Source organism: Cryptomeria japonica, chromosome 2 (assembly GCF_030272615.1).
Source record: "Cryptomeria japonica chromosome 2, Sugi_1.0, whole genome shotgun sequence".
Classification (NCBI taxonomy): Eukaryota; Viridiplantae; Streptophyta; class Pinopsida; order Cupressales; family Cupressaceae; genus Cryptomeria; species Cryptomeria japonica.
Genome location: NC_081406.1, coordinates 529,848,798 through 529,867,138, shown reverse-complemented (window position 1 = coordinate 529,867,138; position 18,341 = coordinate 529,848,798). Strand labels below are relative to the sequence as shown.

Sequence of the window (18,341 nt, the reverse complement as noted above, 5' to 3'; positions counted from 1 at the left end):
AAGAGGTCAATGTGGAGAGCCTTCCAAAGTCCGCCCAAGCAAGAGGAGGGAAGGCTAAAGTCCGCCCAAGTGATGGAGGAGCTATCCTTAAAGTCCGCCACACCTCAGGGGGGCCATGAAGGAGCTCTCACCAAAGTCCGCCATGAGTTTGAAGGAGGTCATGTTGGAGCAAAGGCTAAAGTCCGCCCCAATGCCTTAGCCAAATAACATCAATGATGGAGGCCATGAAGGTGCCTTAGCCAAAGTCCGCCATGCATTTGGAGGCCATGTGGGAGCACTCTCCAAATCCGCCCAAGGTTGGGAGGCTAAGGAGGAGGAGTGATCAAAGTCCGCCTTGAAGAGCAAAGGTCTTGAAGTCCGCCCAAGAGGAGGGATGCCTAGTCTGCCCTAGGAGGTGTCTCCGAAGTCCGCTCAAGGTGGGAGTGTTGCCTAAAGTCCGCCTTGCATGGAGCAACTCCAAAGTCTGCCATAGGTTGAAGAGGCCATGGTGGCCAACACTCCAAAGTCCGCCATGTATGTGTAGGGTGCATAGGGGTGTAGCCTAAAGTCCGCCCAAGCATGCCAAGTGATGAGAAGCCAAGTCTAAACTCCGCCATAGGTTAGAGAGCCATGAGGAGGTGTCTCCAAAGTCCGCCCAAGGTGGGAGAGATGATAGAAGTCCGCCCAAGTTGGGGACACCACCAAAGTCCGCCCAAGATGGGAGCCGCCACCAAAGTCTGCCCAAGATGGAGGTCATGTAGGAGCCCTCACCCAAGTCCGCCAAAGTGAGAGAGCAAGGTAGGGGGTGCCAAGTTTAAAGTTCGCCAAGGGTAAAGAGAGTTATGAGGAGGGACCTTCAAAGCCCGCCCCATGCCTTAGCCAAAATTTCACCATGTAGGAGCAAAGGCTAAAGTCCGCCCCATGCCTTCGCCAAAAATTTCGCCTTGAAGAGAGCCATGAGGAAAGGTCTCCAAAGTCCGCCATACCTTGGAGAAGATGGAGATAAATTTCAAAAATCCACCTACGCATTGAAAAGTCAAACAAAATCAACAAGATGCCGGTGATGTCACAAAATCCATTGAGATTTCAAAATTAAATCCAAAATGGAAAGTTTTGTTGAAAGGGAATATTGGAGAATTGATGAATATCTTCAAACTTAAATCAAAATGGAAAGTTTTTTTTTTAAATTAGAAGTATGAGTTGGATGATTTTAGGGGTTTTACTTGAAGATTTAACCTTGTCTACAAATGCTTCATTATCAACTTCATTATTACACCAAGAAGTTCAAAGTTACTAAGGAGAGCTTAGTAAAGTACGTCAGTTTGAAGATCATCTGGAGAAAATTCTAGACATCGCTGGAAGTTGGATAAATATTTTTGGCAAAAGGTTTACAAATTTCTGGAGAAAGACAACTAGTACGAGGAAGAATCATCCAAACTTTTCTGAATTTTCTGAATATTTTGGAGAAAATTCTAGCCTTACTTCTATCCAAGTCAGAGGTGAAATTAAAATTGTGAATTTTCTGAATATTTTCCAGAATTTAATAAATGATTTTTTCGAAAATTTTGAAAGAAGAAAATCATTTTTTTGGCTAAGTATGAAATTTTTTTTTGAAAGTTTTGACACTTGGTGGTGACCACAACCAGCCTTAAGACTGAGGGTTTTAAGGTGAAAATTCGATTTTTATGGCTAAGTATGAAAATAAAGTGAAATTTCCCAAACACTTAGCCGTTCGCAGCCTCGATTTTCTTTAATCCAAGATAGATTTCTAACTTATTTTCCTTTGGTTTTACAGGTCGTAGGAGGAAATAGAAGCAGGATCATCATAGAGATCGCAGCTGGAGTTTCAAGCCAAACGAAAGATTGAGGACAAGTTCACAGGCAAGGTTCATCCGGGCGTGAAGATAGCCAAAATTTGGCTAAGTATGGGAAATGTTTCACAAAGAAAATTCCAATTTCCTCAATTATGATGAAGGCATGGAGAAATTCTTCTCCAAATGTCAGGGTATCGAGAAGGAGGACATGATCACAGCGAATGCCTGAACAGCTTGATCCCATCATTTCATATTTGCAAGGGGTTACCCAGAGCTTTTTAACCCTCCTCCCACACACAACATAAATCGGCAACTGAAGGCAGGATCATCACAGAAAACACAAATGGAGTTTCGAGCCAATTTCAGAATTGAAAACAGGACCACGAGCAAGGTTCGTCTGAGCATAGAGAGGGACAAAATTTGGCTAAGTATGAGAAATACTTCGCGAAGAGATTTCTTCTCCAAATTCGAGGCACTTGAAAGAATCTCAAGGCATCAAGAAAGAAAAGTTCTCAGACTTGGTGAAAATATGGGAAAGTTAAATAAACTTCCAACTTCTTGAAGGATTTCATCTCCTGAAGAAATTAAAAAGACAAGCTCCCAAGCAGAATCAAATGGCGACAAGAAGGAATCAAATTTCCATACTTAGATGATTTCTTGCAACAAATTGGAGAATTCAAGGAAGACATCCAACACGTTGAGGTGGCGCTTCGTCATTTTCCAACCAATCAAATCGCTCCAAGTCAGCATGTCCAGGTTCGATGAACATGACTTATCAAGAAGCTTCTAGAAGGGCACACTTCATAATGCAACAACCTTCTATTTTCATTGATGGTTCATATTTAGCAAGAAGGACAAGTGTCCCAAATGTAATTGGTCGAGGGTAGTCAGTTTTGGGAAACCCTAATTAGGGTTTATAGCTTTCAATCTGGGCCCTTGATCACTGTTTGATCTCGGCCATTCATTTATTCTTGAAAACTATATAAGGCTACCTCCTCTCATTTGGAGAGGGTGAGGTTTTTGATGTATTGTTGCTTAAGGTCATTTCCAGATAATATATTGCATGTGCGTTGCTTTGTAATCTCTATTATTTGAATGATTTGCATGGTTTCAATTGCCTCAACACTTAGTTAAGAATTAGTTTAGATTTGCTTTCATTGTTGTTAATTTGAATAAAGAATTTGATAAGTGTCAATCAATGGTGTATCTCCGCTCATACTTTTGGTAAAATGGATGATTTCCATTCTACCGTGCAAAGTTAGTCTGAGCCCATACCCTGTGCATCCCAACATCTCGATCATATGCACAACCCATTGAAGATTGCACCGGCCTTGTGTAGTTGTCCCTAGTGTGGCGAAGCAAGGTTTGGTTTCTCGAGAGCACCCAATTGATACCGTCTCCAGAATTCGTAGGATTAGATTAGCCTTCCTGAACCCTATCTCTTTTTCCCTTTCTTTTGAAGGTCTAAATCCCAAAAAATTCCCAAAAAAAGAAGAGCCTAAAATTGCTAAATCCATCTAAGTCCAGCAGTTCAAGATACTTGTCAAATGTAAGTCCCCCTTGAAAATTTCAGCATACACTACCCAAGAAGCTATTCCACTAAAGTCACTTATTCGCACATATAGACCTTGGAATCAGTAGTGATTTTTCAGGAGAGGATAGGATACCCAAAGGTATCCTATCCTAATGTTTGGTAGATGATGAAACAGACACCAACAGGACCTACGGGTATGCTTCTAAATTCTCCAGTTTATTGCTTCAGTTGATTAATTTCATGTATTCTTTCAATATGTGTTGAGAATTAAAGAAACCCTTCTGCAACTTCTGTCTATTTCTGAAAGACCATCTCTAATATTTAAAACACAAAAAAAAGAATAATAAATTACAGCGGGTTGAAGGATTGAACCAGCAAGGGTTCATCACATTTGACACATCTAAAACATTGGCGGAGTTTTGACTTGGCTTTACCTCCTTGAACTAGCACCCCTTTTCACTTATTTCTACATTATATTAGGCGTGGTTTGTGACTAACATTGCCAACTCTTCTTAGTGCAGTTTTGCAAAGGACAAATCATCAAGTATGTGGACCAAGTTCTTGCCAATTCATACACTGAAGCCTAGAGCACATTTCTTTCATTACTTAGTCGCCCTTCTTTATGCTTAGGTGGAGCTTTGATGTGACTTTGTCACTGAAAAAGTCTGCTTCTTCTATAATTTGTCTTTGGATTTTGCCTAGGTGGGAATTTGTGCTGACCTTGTCACTAAATGGAGTGCTGGAGGAATTTACTTAGACCTTTGCCAGTCCCGTATTCAGACTCAAATCTTTGATATTTTTGTCTCTTCTTTCTACTGCTGGAGCCACCATTGATCAGGGACTTCCATCTTTCATTCGGCATAGTCCATCCTCGAGCAATTTGCAAGCATTGTTAGTTGAAAAACCTAGTCTATGACCGGAAAACTTTGCAACTCGACGGGAATACAACTAAGTTGACATTGACAACACTACAAGTATAACATGATTAATGACTACAAACTTGAGTGGAGACAAAGTTTCATAAGGTTACAACAAATCTTCAAGCAGATGCCATGATTTCTGGGCATTGAAAAACCATAATTTGTTAAATTCTACACCCTTCTAGTGGGAAGTGGTAGTGTAGGTTCTTGGTGTTACCAGAATATCACTCAACTGGTTTTTAGAAAATTTGCATTGTCCTCTGTTTTGAATTTATTTTTATAGAGAAAGCCTAACATCGAGGCTAAACAGACGAGCGTTGAACAATTAACAAACACAAGTCTCTAATCAAACATCAAACACACTCTCATACGAAGCAAAAGAAGATAGTTTAGGCTTTAGAGCCACAAAGTCCAGTTGCTACAATCATTTTGTAGATCGAACAGTGAAAACCTAAAAGCTCCTGGTTATCCTCAAGAAGCTCGGCCTTATCTTAATCATAGCTCGTCATCTGAACTGAGCCTAAATTCTGCAAGCTTTGTTAATGGTGTTAATTTAACATTTCATCATCATGTAATAGGTTATGATTGCAAATAGGTGCAAATTTGTGCCTGATATCATAAGAAACGTTCACAAATTATTTTGAAATTGCATGAGCATGAAAGTCAGAAATTTTGGGATATCACAGCAGAGCAATCATTTTGAAATGACATCAGTTAACAGAATTCTTTCACAGCCAAGCACAAAACAGAGCAGAGGGACTTCTAGAACTGGATCTTTTTGAAAATCTTAGCGGTCTTAAAACAGAAGTATAAATAACATTTAATAAACATCAGAGAAAAGATAAACAACACCAAAAGGCTCCATTACAACAACGGCCCTGTTCCAACTTAATAAAAAGAGATTTTTAATTTAAATAACAAGAACATTCAAGAATTCCTCTGACCTTTGCCATGACAGTCCACAGACCCTCACTCGAAACACTTCGAGTGATCGTAATTACCCTTACGTGCATCACAAACAGAAAAATCCTTCGACTCGGTCAAACCTTCGAGAGCGAATATCTCATTTTGACCGAAAGAAACAAGATTTAACGTCCAGAGCTTAAAATACCAAGCATATATATCATTAAGCTCTGAACCAGTTAAATTTAAACTCTGGACATGCTTATAGTAAATGGATTTAAGCTCTCCAACAGTTAAATTTAAGCTCTGGACATGCTTATGAAATCAATGGCTTGAAGCAACTAGATCTGCACCATAACATCAAAACAGTCTTAGACTCCGTGGCACGACGAATAGAATCAAGGTTAACCAGATCAACCTTGCGGCCCTGCAGCTTCGTTCTGGTGGACGGATAATTATGATTATAAATTCGTCTGCTTCTCAAAATTTGGTTTGTTATAAGACAAACACCTCGGGCATAGAATCAAAAATCAACCGGTAGTCTAATTTCATAAATGACTGCAGGCATACTCGTCGGCCAAACAAACAACCTTAACCAAGCCTCATCATGTTAACAGTAAAGCGGACATGTTCTGTCCGCGACTGTAAACATTAGCAAAACTCAACATTACTCTATGTCTTTCACTCTTTGATAATTCCAACGCAGATAGATTCTTCACTCCCAATCATTTTCCTTTCCGAAGAATTGTCCGCCTCTGCTGTAGAATACACTGCACACAAAAGGAAAATATTAAAACGGGTTTCGAACCGGCGACCTCAAAAGCTCCTTTTTCACTGTGCGCCACGTGAGAATCCGGTAGAAGATATTCTGAGATCAACAGAAAGGCCGCGAGGGTGCACACGTGGCACAGTAAATCAAATACGAGGTGGAGATTAAAACTTCCGCCTCGAGTGGAGAGTGGTTGATGCCACCTCGGCGCTGACGTGGCGAGGCATCAGCAAAGATATTTTGTAGCCTTATGACCGGCTGTTCCCGGTGGAGTGATGGGTGGAAAAGGCCTCCTCCCATACTGCCCGACCGTGGGTTGCTTGACACATGTCATGGCTTATCTGATATGCTTTGCTTTTTTGATACTGTATGTGTCGACTTCCCGAAATTGGCTTAAAGATTGTGTGGCAGCATTTTGGCCGTCAGATTTTGATGGGTGGGCGTAGACTCCATCGCGGCCGCAAATCCTGAAAATTAGTTTATTGATGGCCGGTATGTACTTTCCGGGCAAAGGGAACTTTACTGCCCGGAGAAAAATATCTTTCTCGTCTTAATTAATTTAATTCATTTATAAATTTTCTTTAATTATTCTATGATACTTCGCTCTTGTGGATGTTATTAAAACAAACTTTCATTTATTTGTAATTTTATTTATTTATAAGATAAGATATTTTATATATATAATTTTTTGTAATTTTTCAATGAAATAATTTGATCTTCTAAAAGGAAAAGAAGAATTGCTTTTTAATTAAAATTTTGATAGCTTTAGAGGGGATTATGTTAGAATTTTGATTTAAGTCTTGGCAGGTTTTATCCAATCGGGTTTAATCTAAGGGGGTTTGATTTAACCGCATTTATTTATGCCTATTTAATGTTGGGAATTAAGGTATCTCAACCTTAGTAATTATGGATTATGTATTTATTATTATTTTATGTTTTCTCATGATTATTTGGCATTTATGCTATTAAATCTTTTTGTTTTGTCAAAAGTGGTGTGAGATTTTGAGTTGGTACTGTTGTCGCATGTCAGTGCCTTTAAAAACAAGTTATTAGTTGTCAAAAGATGACCATCAAGTGGCCTAACATGGAAAACTTTTTTTTAAGGATGTTATGGCATATTCTATGACAATCGTAAGGGCTAACAACAGGGGAGATCATTTTAAACATGAAGATCATTATGACATGCGTAAGAGAATCATTGCATAAGCTATTGATAGTCTATGATGCATATAAGAGTGTCTCCTATTTTGGGGGGATTCGTATGACAATATGTAAGAGGGTATAATGTCATGTAAGAGAGTATGTTTGGCATGTAGGGGTCATATGGATTTTTACCATGGTATTTTGAACCTTGTTTTGGCTCATGGTAATGTTTTATTTGGTATTTTGGTCCCCCATGAGTCTATATATTGAGGGGTTGGGCTGATGAATACTAAGAGGAGGGGGGGGTGAATTAGTATACCAAAAAATATTGTAAACAAACTTTTAAACAATTTAGCAGATAACCGATACAGCAGATTCACTAATAAACCGGTTAAGATAAATGCAAACCAAATAGCAAACAAAGCATTCACCCACAAGAGTACAATCACCATAACACGAGATATTTGACGTGGAAATCCAAATGGGAAAAACCACGGTGAGCAGAAACTCACAAGTAACTATCTGTAGAATAGAAACCAGACTAGTTAAGGTCATACAATGTTCTTCACTAGAACAGATCCTATTAGGAATCTAGATATCTGTTAGGAGATAAGTCTTGTTAAAGGATTTCAGATCCATAGTTGTGAACCACCTTGTTAGAGGATTTACAAAGCCTTTGATGAGCCTACCCAGTTAAGGGCTCTAGACTTGTCGAAGATGTGAGTAATCAACAAGTGAATGATCTAGCTAATAACACAGTCTGCTTAATTAGATCCTTGACAGCTCCTTGTTAATGCATTTCAGCATTACTTCAGTCTTCAATATTTCCACACTCTATCTCTTCACATAGACCTACTCTTCTCTTCAATGATCGCACATAACCTTTTCTCTTCTATGTCTCACACTCTTTCTCATACATGCAAACCCTAGACATGATGTCCTTATAAAAGAAACTAATTTCATGTCGGTCCAATAGAATTAGACTACAAGTTCCTAGGTACAGTGCATTTAGACACATTTGGTAACATGACACAAAAACATCGCCAAAGTGTCGGTGGATGATAACTCATCACACATTACAGTAATATCGGTTGGTAACTCATCACAGATATATACCGGTTAATACAATATACCGATTACCAGTTGACAAAAATGAAGACTGGAAAATCGTAGTGTTCCGATCAAAAGTTAACTACCGCTTGGGATATTCAGTCAATCTGTGACCGATAAACCATTTTCTGCAAAACGTCGATAGTCTAAAGACTATACATTCAATAATACACAATACCAGTTGGAGCAATTACCAGTTGAGCATAACTCATACATCAAGAAAGTGTGTGTCCATCAATGACAACAAACATCATCAAAATGCCAACAGAGACAACATGAGATGTTTTACAAGTACATTGATGTTGCTAGGTTTGATGCAAGATCGAGGAAATTTTATATATTGTAATCCTTTTGAAGAATTATATTGATTTGTCTTCTTTTCTTGGTGGATTTTTCTTACCTAGAAGGGTTTTCTCCATGTAAACCTGTGTGTTATGTGTATGGCTTTTGAATAGTGTGATTTCTTTGCAGTTTTAATCTTTTCTCCATTAATTTCTAAAAGTTTATATTTCAAATTTGCAAGTCATATCAAATTTTCATATTGCAGTGGTTGCCTTCATTTTCTAACATGTGGTATCAGAGTTTGGCCAACTTTTTTTATTAGGTGGAAGCATAAAAAAAAAGTTGTATTGTAGTGGGAGTTTTGTTTTGCAGATTTGTGTTTGTAGGAATTATGGTTGCATTTGCGTCTCAATTGGACATTGAAAAGTTCAATGGATCCAACTATGATTTGTGGGAGCTAAAAATGGAGGATCTCCTTGAAGAAAGAGATGAAAGGGTGGCTGGAAAACAAGAAAAGAAACCTAAAAAAAATAGTCAAGATGAATGGGAGAATATAGACAAAAAGGTGCGAGGTACTATTTGGTTATGTGATGCAGATTTTGTCTTCTTAAATGTGTCTAAAGAAAAGGTTGCATTTTCTTTATGGAAACATTTGGGTGAGATCTACCAAACCAAGAGCCTTATTAATATACTATACTTGAAAAGAAAATTGTTTGCTCTTGAGATGAGAAGGTGAATGTATTGTTGAGCATTTAAATTCATTTGATTTGATTTTGAGTCAATTAGTCTCCATAGATGTTAAAGTTGAGGAAGAAGATAGATGCATTACGCTTCTTTGTTCTTTACATTGAATCTTGTGAAATTTTCATTCTTTCTATCACTGCTAACCTTAAAGATCCAAAGATGGATGCACTTGTTGTGACTTTGTTGGCACAAGAAATGAAGAGATAAGCTACGGATAGCTTGGGGTGATGCTCTCAATATTAGGGACAGGCCTAAATAAAGAGATTCAAAAGGAGATCAAGGGACTAAGGACAAGTCTAAAGGTCATTCTAAGATTCCTAGAAAGAAGAACAAAGTTAGTTGTTGAAATTGGGGGAAAAGAGGACATGTGAAGGAGTGTAGAAATAAAAAGAAAAAATATGATTCGTCCTTAGAAAAATCATCCAATGTAGATGATGATGTTTTACTGTTATGTTTGTAATGTAATTCCTAATGAACATTGGTTGGTTGACTTGGGATGCTCGTATCACATGATTTCTCATAAGGAGAGGTTTTCCACATATGAGAAATATGGTGGAGGTAATATCTACCTTGGGGACAACACTACACATTTGATTGTTGGATGGGGAAATTGTGTTTCATTGATGGAAGGATTAAAACCCTCTCTGGTGTTTTACATATTCTTCGATTAGCTAGAAATATTATTTCAATTTTGAAGTTGAATGATTCAAGAACGCATGTAACATTTGATGAGCATTGTTGCAGATTAGCAAGAGGAAGGTCGGTGGTAGCAAGGGGAACTCAAATGGGAACTTTGTTTAAGCTTGATACCACTACTATTTGGAAGTCTAATTGTATGGCTGAAAATTCTAAAAATACATGTATGTTGTGGCACCATAAATTGAGCCACATAAGTAAAAATATTTTGAAATATATTATTAACAAAAATTTATTTGACAATTTAACTTATCTTTAGGAGAACTTTGATTTCTATGAGCATTGTGTGTTTAAAAAATAGAACAATGCATCTTTTCCTTTATCAAGCAATAAAGCAAAAGAGAAATTAGAAACTACTCATACAAATGTGTTTGGTCATGTGGATAAGTATTTTATTGTAAAATCTCAATATTTTATCACCTTCATTGATGATGTATCCAAATTTACATGGATTGACTTTATGAATAAATTTGAAGTTTTCACTAAGTTTAAGGAATTTAAAGTCTTAGTACAAAACCAATCAGGATTGGAAATAAAAAATTTAAGATTACTTAATAGAGGTGCAATGTCCCCTTCTCAGTTGGAGGTAATCAGTGGTCCATTAGCCTATTCTGGAAAGTCGTAGGCTGACTGGAATGAGGAATTAGGGTTTCCTATTTTCTAGGAGGATTCCTCGCAGTTTTCAAGGATGTTTTGGTTGGAGTTTGGCAAAAAGAATTAAAGATTCCTTCTGGGGTTTTCGAGAGCTTTATGGTGGTATAACATGCATTTTGTTCTAGAGTGATTTCTAAACTTACTATTTTTAGTAAGTTGGTGGCAGATGACTAGATTTTGAGGTTTTTTTGGGTTTTCCAAGCTCTCTCACAGTGTTCGACGAGCATGTCTTTCGGAGATGTTTTCATGACTTACTATTTTTAGTAAGTATCAATTCAGGTAGAGATATTTGTGGTAGTCTTGAGTAGAGTTCCAATCCAGTCCAAAATTTGTATTTTCTGCGCTCCAGTTCATATGGTTGATTTGGCAGTGATCAGTGGGCGATTTATAATTGATTAATTAAATATTATCACTTTATTCTAAAGTAATATTTAATTATTTCACTGATTATATTTTGGAGGAATGACTTAGGAAGAAAAATATTATATTATTTGTCCTAAGTCACTTTTTTTTCCCTTAGCTGATGGCATAAAAAATGAATGTGTTTATGCTTTGTAATGTTAATGTCATAACATGGCAATTTTTTTGAGAAAAGTGCGACTAGGGAGATTGGAAAGTGGACGCCATACTTGGAGGCGGTTATGAAATGAAATGTAGATGAATGTAATAAAATTTGGGCACCATTTCATGTGAATTTGAGATTCAAAATTCTATATATATAAGGTGGGGCACCTCATTTGATCATCTTGAAGAGATCATATCGTTATGTCGTCGGAATGGTGAGTGAACTTGAGCTTCGAAGTTGTGGCTCCCTAGTTTTGCCAGTTTTGTACTTGAGACATAGTACCTAGATGAGTGGAGGAATGTTGGTGAAGTTTTCAATGTGCATTTTTAAGATTTTCAGTGTGTGGTGTGGTTTTTCAATGTTGTTGGTTTGGTGTGGCTGAAGCGAAGATTTGATATCCTTGCTTGTGTGACCCATCATTTTGGGTATTGGCTCGTTGGAAGCGTATCAGGAAGACGATCATTCTCTTAGTTTGTCGTGTGTTTTGGTGTTCAATTTGATTTTTGGTTGCAAGTCAATTTTTGGTTGTTGGTCGTACCATTCCTTGGTTACCTTGGGTTGTGTGTAGGCTATTGGTGGTGTTTGTGGTGCAGGTTTGAGGTTCTGGTTGCATTGCCTTTGTCTTAGCTTTCATTTGCTTCTATTTTTGTGTCATTCAGTGAAGTTTTAGGTGAGTTATGAGCATAACAACGATTTTGGTAGTGGTTGTTTTTTCTGCGTGTTATGCGTACAACATATTTCTCTTTTAGTTTAGTGAACAATGGTGTGTTATTTTATCTATGAGTGTGTTTGAGTTTGCTAAGTGTGTTAAGATTGGAAGTATTCATCAATATTGGATAATACAATCTCTCTATTCTATGTATTGTATCTCTTTATTGTAAGGTTGGATAATAGTACTAACAACCATTTTTGGATTATAAAGCAAACTCCTACTGAAAAGTGGAAGAGGTCGGATTGCCGCCTACATTTGGCTCTGTAATACTGTCCTCCCGATGTATAAGTAGAAGAGTTGATTTTGTAATTTCTTTATTGTCCTCCCTCTGAATAAGCGGTGGAGTTGATAGTGAATTTCATTTCTAGTCCTCCCACTGCATAAGCAGTAGAGTGATTGTTGTTTAGTTTCTTGCATCATCCTTGGCTGGTTTACCGCCAAGAGATTTTAATATTCTCCATATCTTGCTAAAAAGTGGAAGGGGTTGGCTTGCCGCCCATTATTGTAATAAGAATTTTCAAAAGTTTGCATCTAACGATCCCCTGCCACCATATGCTCTCACCCTCCTAGCTTGGGCTCTCGGTGATCAAAAGGTGTAGGATTTCTTTCAGCTAGTTTAGATTTCAATATTCTAACCTCAATGGGTGTTGGTGTGCTTGTAAAACTGTTAAAAATATATAAAAAATTGTTGGCGATATTACAGGAGGGGAATATTATTGTAAGGAATTTGATGATTTTGTAAGCATAGAGGTATCATAAGACAAAAGACAACTCCTTATACACCACAATAGAATGTTGTTGCAGAAAGGATAAACCGATCTATTATGGAAAGGGATAGAAGTATGTTGAGTGATGCATAATTGGATAAATTCTTCTAGGTAGAAGTCGAGTGTACTACTTGCTACTTGATTAATAGATCCACTTATAATGCTCTTGATTATACACCTTATGAAGTGTAGACAAGTAAGAAACATTTTGTTTCACATTTAAAGGTTTTTGGTTGTGAGGATTTTGTTCATGTGTGCAAAGAAAAGCATTCTAGAAGTTGGATCCAAAATAATAATAAATGCATTTTCATTTGATATCGTGAGAATGTCAAAGCTTATAAGCTATGGAATCCTATAACCCCCCCAAAAAAATATTCTAGAGATGTTATTTTCAAGAAACTTTGATCTATTTCTGATCCTCTAGAACAAAAAGAGAAACAAATGAAAAAGATAGTGCTTTTTTATTCACAATAAGAAGATACACATTGAGAATAACATAATAATGGATTGGGGAATGGGAAAGAAGAAGATATTTCAAGTGAAAAATCTGAAGTGGAAGGCTCTATTGTAGCAAAAGAAGTTGAACATATTGTAGAACATGAGAAATAATTTCTTATTCCACCCATATGAAGATCCACACCACAACAAAGTCTAGTTGATAGGTATGGCCCACCAAATTTTCATTTGTGTTTGTTTATTAAGTACTAATGATAAACCTAGATCTTATAGGAAGCTATTTATGCAAGTGATAGTGAGTCTTCACAACTAACCATGTAGGAGGAAATGATGGCCTTAGACTCTTGTGACACCTAATATCGTGTTTATTTTCCCAAAGGAAGGAAAGCCATTAGTTGTAAATGGGTCTATAAAAAGAAACTTGGAGTAGACGATTCATTGGAGAAGCATAAAGTTATATTGGTAGCTAAGGGCTACTCCTAAATAGAGGGAGATGATTTTGGTGAAATTTTCTCTAATGTTAGTAAAAATTATCTATTATTAGATTTATTTTATCCAGAGTGGATGATTATGATTTTGAACTTGAGCAAATGGATGTTAAGACTGCATTCTTGCATGGATACCTAGAAGAGGAAATTTATATGCAATTTTGAGGTAAAAGAGAAAGAACACTTATTTTGTAGGTTGAATTGGTCTCTTTATGGTTTGAAACAATCCTAGCGAATGTAGTACCAAAAGTTTGACCCATTTATTTTAAAAATTAATCTTAGTCAAAAGTGAAGAAGGTCATTGTGTATATATTAAATGTATTGAGGATCATATATTAAATGTTGTCTTGTATGTGGATGATAAGTTATTTTTCAATAACACTGGGGCAATTATTAGTGAGCTAAAAGCTAAAATTTCAAAAATATTTGACATGAAAGATTTTGGAGCTATAAGGTATATTCTTAGTATGAAAATTAAAAGAGATTGAGGTAATAGAAAGCTTTTGTTATTACAAATTTTAAGTATCTGGACACTATCTTGCACATATTTAGAATGTAGGATTACAAACTAGTTAGAATTCATTTACTAGTTGGCACTAAGCTTACTTTATATATGTGTCCTAAATATGAAGAGGATTTGGAGGATATGTCTAATGTGTTATATGCTAGTGTTGTGGGAATTTCTATGTATGTAATGGTGTGCACTAGACCATATATTGCCCAAGTAGTGGGAGTTTTGAGCAGCCTTATGTCTAACCCTAATAGAGTGCATTTTTTTATGCAAAGAGGGTGCTAATATATTTGTGTGGTACTTCTAATTATTTTTTAGTTTATTCAAGTATTGATAATATGGATAAGACATTGGAAATACAAGGCTTTGTTGATACAAATTGGGTAGGTGACTTGTATAGTCAAAGGTCCACAAGTGGGTATGTGTTTACTTTATTTGGAGGATTTGTAAGTTAGATGAGTAAGAGGGAGCCAACAATTGATTTTTCCACCACCAGAGTAGAGTATATGGCTGCTACCCATTTTCTAAGGAGGCAATATGGTTACAAATATTTTATTCAGGTATTGGTTTTGATCGCAAGACTCTTCAGATTAGTCGCAATAGACAAAGTGTATTTCATTTAGCCAATAATCCTATGTATCATGATCGAACTAAGTATGTAGATGTTCAATACCATTTTTTTTCTTAAAATGATTGTTAATGGAAAAATTATGTTGAAAAAACTTGACACTTAAGTGAATGTTTTATATTATAACATCAAATATGTGAGCACTAGAAACTTTACTTGGTGTAGAGAGGTCACATGTGTTTTCTCTTGGGCCTAGTTGACTCCATGATGATGTGATTCACTAGGCTCTTGCAAGGTATTCAAAAAGTTGGAGAATTTTGGGAATTAAGGTGTCTCAACCTTAGCAATTTTGGATATTTGTTATTATTTTATATTTTATCATGGTTATTTGACATTTATTCTATTAAATATTCAAGCTCCATCAAAATGGGTGTGGGATTTTGAGTTGGCAGTTTTGCCACATGTTGGTGCCTTTAAAAACAAGTTATTAGTTATCAAAATATGCTCGTCAAGTGGTCTAACATGGAGGTCCTATTTTTAAGAATGTTATGATAGATTCTATGACAAATTTTGTAAGAGCTAGTAATAGGGGAGATCATTTTGGATGTGAGAATCATTTATGACACACGTAAGAGAATCCTTGCATAAGCTATTGATAGTTTGTGACGCATGTAAGAGTATCCTATATTTTGGGGGGATTTTTATGACAACTTATAAGAGGGTACAATGTCATGTAAGAGACTACATTTGACATGTAGGGGTTTTATCAATTTTTACCATGGTATTTTGGAACCTTTTTCCGACCCACGGTAATGTTTTATGGTGGTATTTTGAGCCCCCATGAGTCCATATATTAAGGAGTTGAGTTGGAGACAACATGAGATGTTTTAAAAATACATAGATGTTGCTAGATTCAATGCAAGGTTGAGGAAATTTTGTATATTGTAATCTATTTGAAGAATAATACATATTCACCCTCTTTTCTTGTTTGATTTTTTTACTTGAAAGGATTTTCTCCACATAAATTTGTGTGTTATGTGTATATATTTTGAGTAGTGTGACTTCTTTATAGTTTTAATCATTTATCCATTAATTTATACATGTTTATATTTTAGATTTGCAAGTTATGTCATATTTACATATTGTAGTGGTTGCCTTCATTTTCTAACACTTAGATGAAACAATCTCTAGGCTTATATCATGAAACAAATTTAGATGTAGCACTTACATGATTTTATTAAAGATAAGGATGTCCCACAAGTGAAACACACTATGTGGGATCACACCAGGACAGAGATTGACATTTGAATAAGTATTGTAGAAATAAACATAAACTCCATAATGATGCCATAAAGAAATATTCTAATGATGGTGATAGTGATGCATTATTTATTTCTACTAGCACTATTAGTGATGATGTTTAGCTCGTTGACTTAGGTTGCTCCTTCCATATGACTCCCCATGAGGAGTAGTTATTGTTATATAAATCTTATAATGGAGGAGAAATATCCATGGTGAAAATAATACTCATTGAATTGTACTTTAGGACTTGCAATAAATATACTTTTTATATCCAAGTTGAAGTATTTTGGATTTCATGTGACATTTGACAAACCTAGTTATAGGTTGTTGAGAGGAAATTTGGAGGAAGCTAGAGGATCTCGGTGTGGTACTTTGTATTGGTTGAATGACTCCATATTTTGTAACTCTATAAATATAATTTATAATTATAAAAATGCATATATTTATGGCACCAAGGTTTGGAGTACATTAGTGAAAAAGGTTGTTATACCATGACTAATACAAATATAGTTGATGGTTTTTTATTACTCTAATGGTGTAGTGTCCACCCTTGATTTGACTTATTTTGACTAGAGTTGACTTTTATATTATGCTTGATAGACTTATCTAGTCTATATTTAATGATTTGAATGATGATTGCTCGTGTGCTTCAGTTACTTATGATTGATGTTAGACACTATTGGACATATGCTATTTTGATGATCTATATGGATGTTGGTATTATCATGATTGATCATGTGATTTGATGACATATGTACTCGATGGATTTTATATGCTCACTATGTGATGGATTATTGATATATTAGATTTATCATGATTTTGATGATGATTACGTTTACGCTAACCCTACTTCATGATAACATTTGATGAGATGTTTATGAGATGTGTTTGACTATTGTTTGTCTGTATTCGTGATAGAGATGATTCCACATCACTCATTGCGAGTGGGATGTGTCATTGCGATTCTCTTCACTTGCTTGTTCTATATATGTATATGTATATGTTATATTGTCGTTTTGTGGTTGCAAGTACTAGACATCGACTCCACCTGGCTTCACAGGTCTGAGTGTGTCTTTATTTCAAATGGCTTATGGGGTTTGGAGATGGCATGAGTTTCCCTTGCATACTCTAGGTCTAAGTTGTTCACCGCGAGTAGTCAGTGTCTTGGCATAATTCGCCTTGTCAGTTAGTAAGCTTGGTCTTCTTGGTATTGTGAGTTCAGTTTATGTTGGTTGGTTTTACTTGATTATGTTAGAGTAATTATGTGGCTCTGGATGTGTGGTTTTATATTTAGTAATGTTTATTTTAATGCATTTTAATTTATTAGTTTTGAATATTTAATTATTTGATATTTATATTTATTTGATAATTAACATTTATTGATTTTATGATTATTTAATATTTGGTAAGCTTTATCGTTGTTTAAGATTTATCTTATATTTGTGATTTAATCTTTAATGGCATTTGATTATAATTATTTATTTGACTTTCTATGGTTTAATATTTATTTGATATCTTATATTTATTTGGTTCTTTAATTTATTTTATTAGCTTTTCGTTTATTTAATTTTAATCCCCATTTGGATTATTTATTTGCATCTTATGTTTATTTAATACTTCGACTTTTATTCCTAAGTGGGGTGTATGAACACATTAAATTAAAATAATAATAAAACATTCCCACTTAGCTAGATAAGTATATTTTATATTTACCTTACCTACCCTTTTACTCTCATTGGTTAAATTCAAAATGGGAGAATGAATTATAATATATGGTGGGTTGGTAAAATATATTCCAAAATGGAATATTTTGATTGGCCAAGATTGAGGCTAGGGTTTTTGGTTATTATTGTTTTTTTAATTTTCATTATGGTGATGGTTTTCGGGTTGGCTATTCTCTGGAAATTTTTCCAGCAAGCTTTCTTCCTTGGTTTTGGATTTCTTCACTCTTGGTTTGGGCTAGAGCTTGGTTGGATTTTGGTTTGGCTTTGTGGGAGTTCTTCTTCAGTTTCATCCCATAACTTCAGGTTGCAGGTTGGAGTTTTGTACCTTTGCATTTTGATTTTAATGGTTCCTTTGTGTATGCATTGTGTCTGCAAGTGTTTTGGGCTTGGGTTGAAGTATTAAGTTATTCTATAAATTTTAATATGGTTGAAGATTAATATTTGGGGAGGGAACCTTATATTATTTCGGTTTTCATATAGTTGTTGGAGATATATATATATTTGGTTCTTCCTATGTATGTCATTTCTCGGCTCTGTGGCTCTGTGAAATTCTTGTGAAAATCTCTGGTGATAAATCCTTGTTTTGGTATGGGAGTTTGAATGAATGGTTTTCCCCTTTTAGTTTGTGAGTGTTTGGTTTTGGTTCCATTGGATTCTCTGTGAGTTTTGCAGTGGTTTTGTATGTTTTATGTCGTGAAGA

The 18,341-nt window shown here is 35.7% G+C and overlaps 1 protein-coding gene across 2 annotated transcripts in view; it reads right to left on the bottom strand.

Annotated features, from left to right (window-relative positions):
* LOC131052173 (two-component response regulator-like PRR73) overlaps positions 1-5,980 on the bottom strand; it is a 45,606-nt gene extending 39,626 nt beyond the window's left edge. For both annotated transcript variants that reach the window (XM_057986785.2, XM_057986786.2), the window contains exon 1: positions 5,192-5,980. The gene's annotated coding sequence lies outside the window, so the exon portion shown is untranslated. The remainder of the gene's footprint in view (positions 1-5,191) is intronic.
* Positions 5,981-18,341: the final 12,361 nt, after the last annotated feature.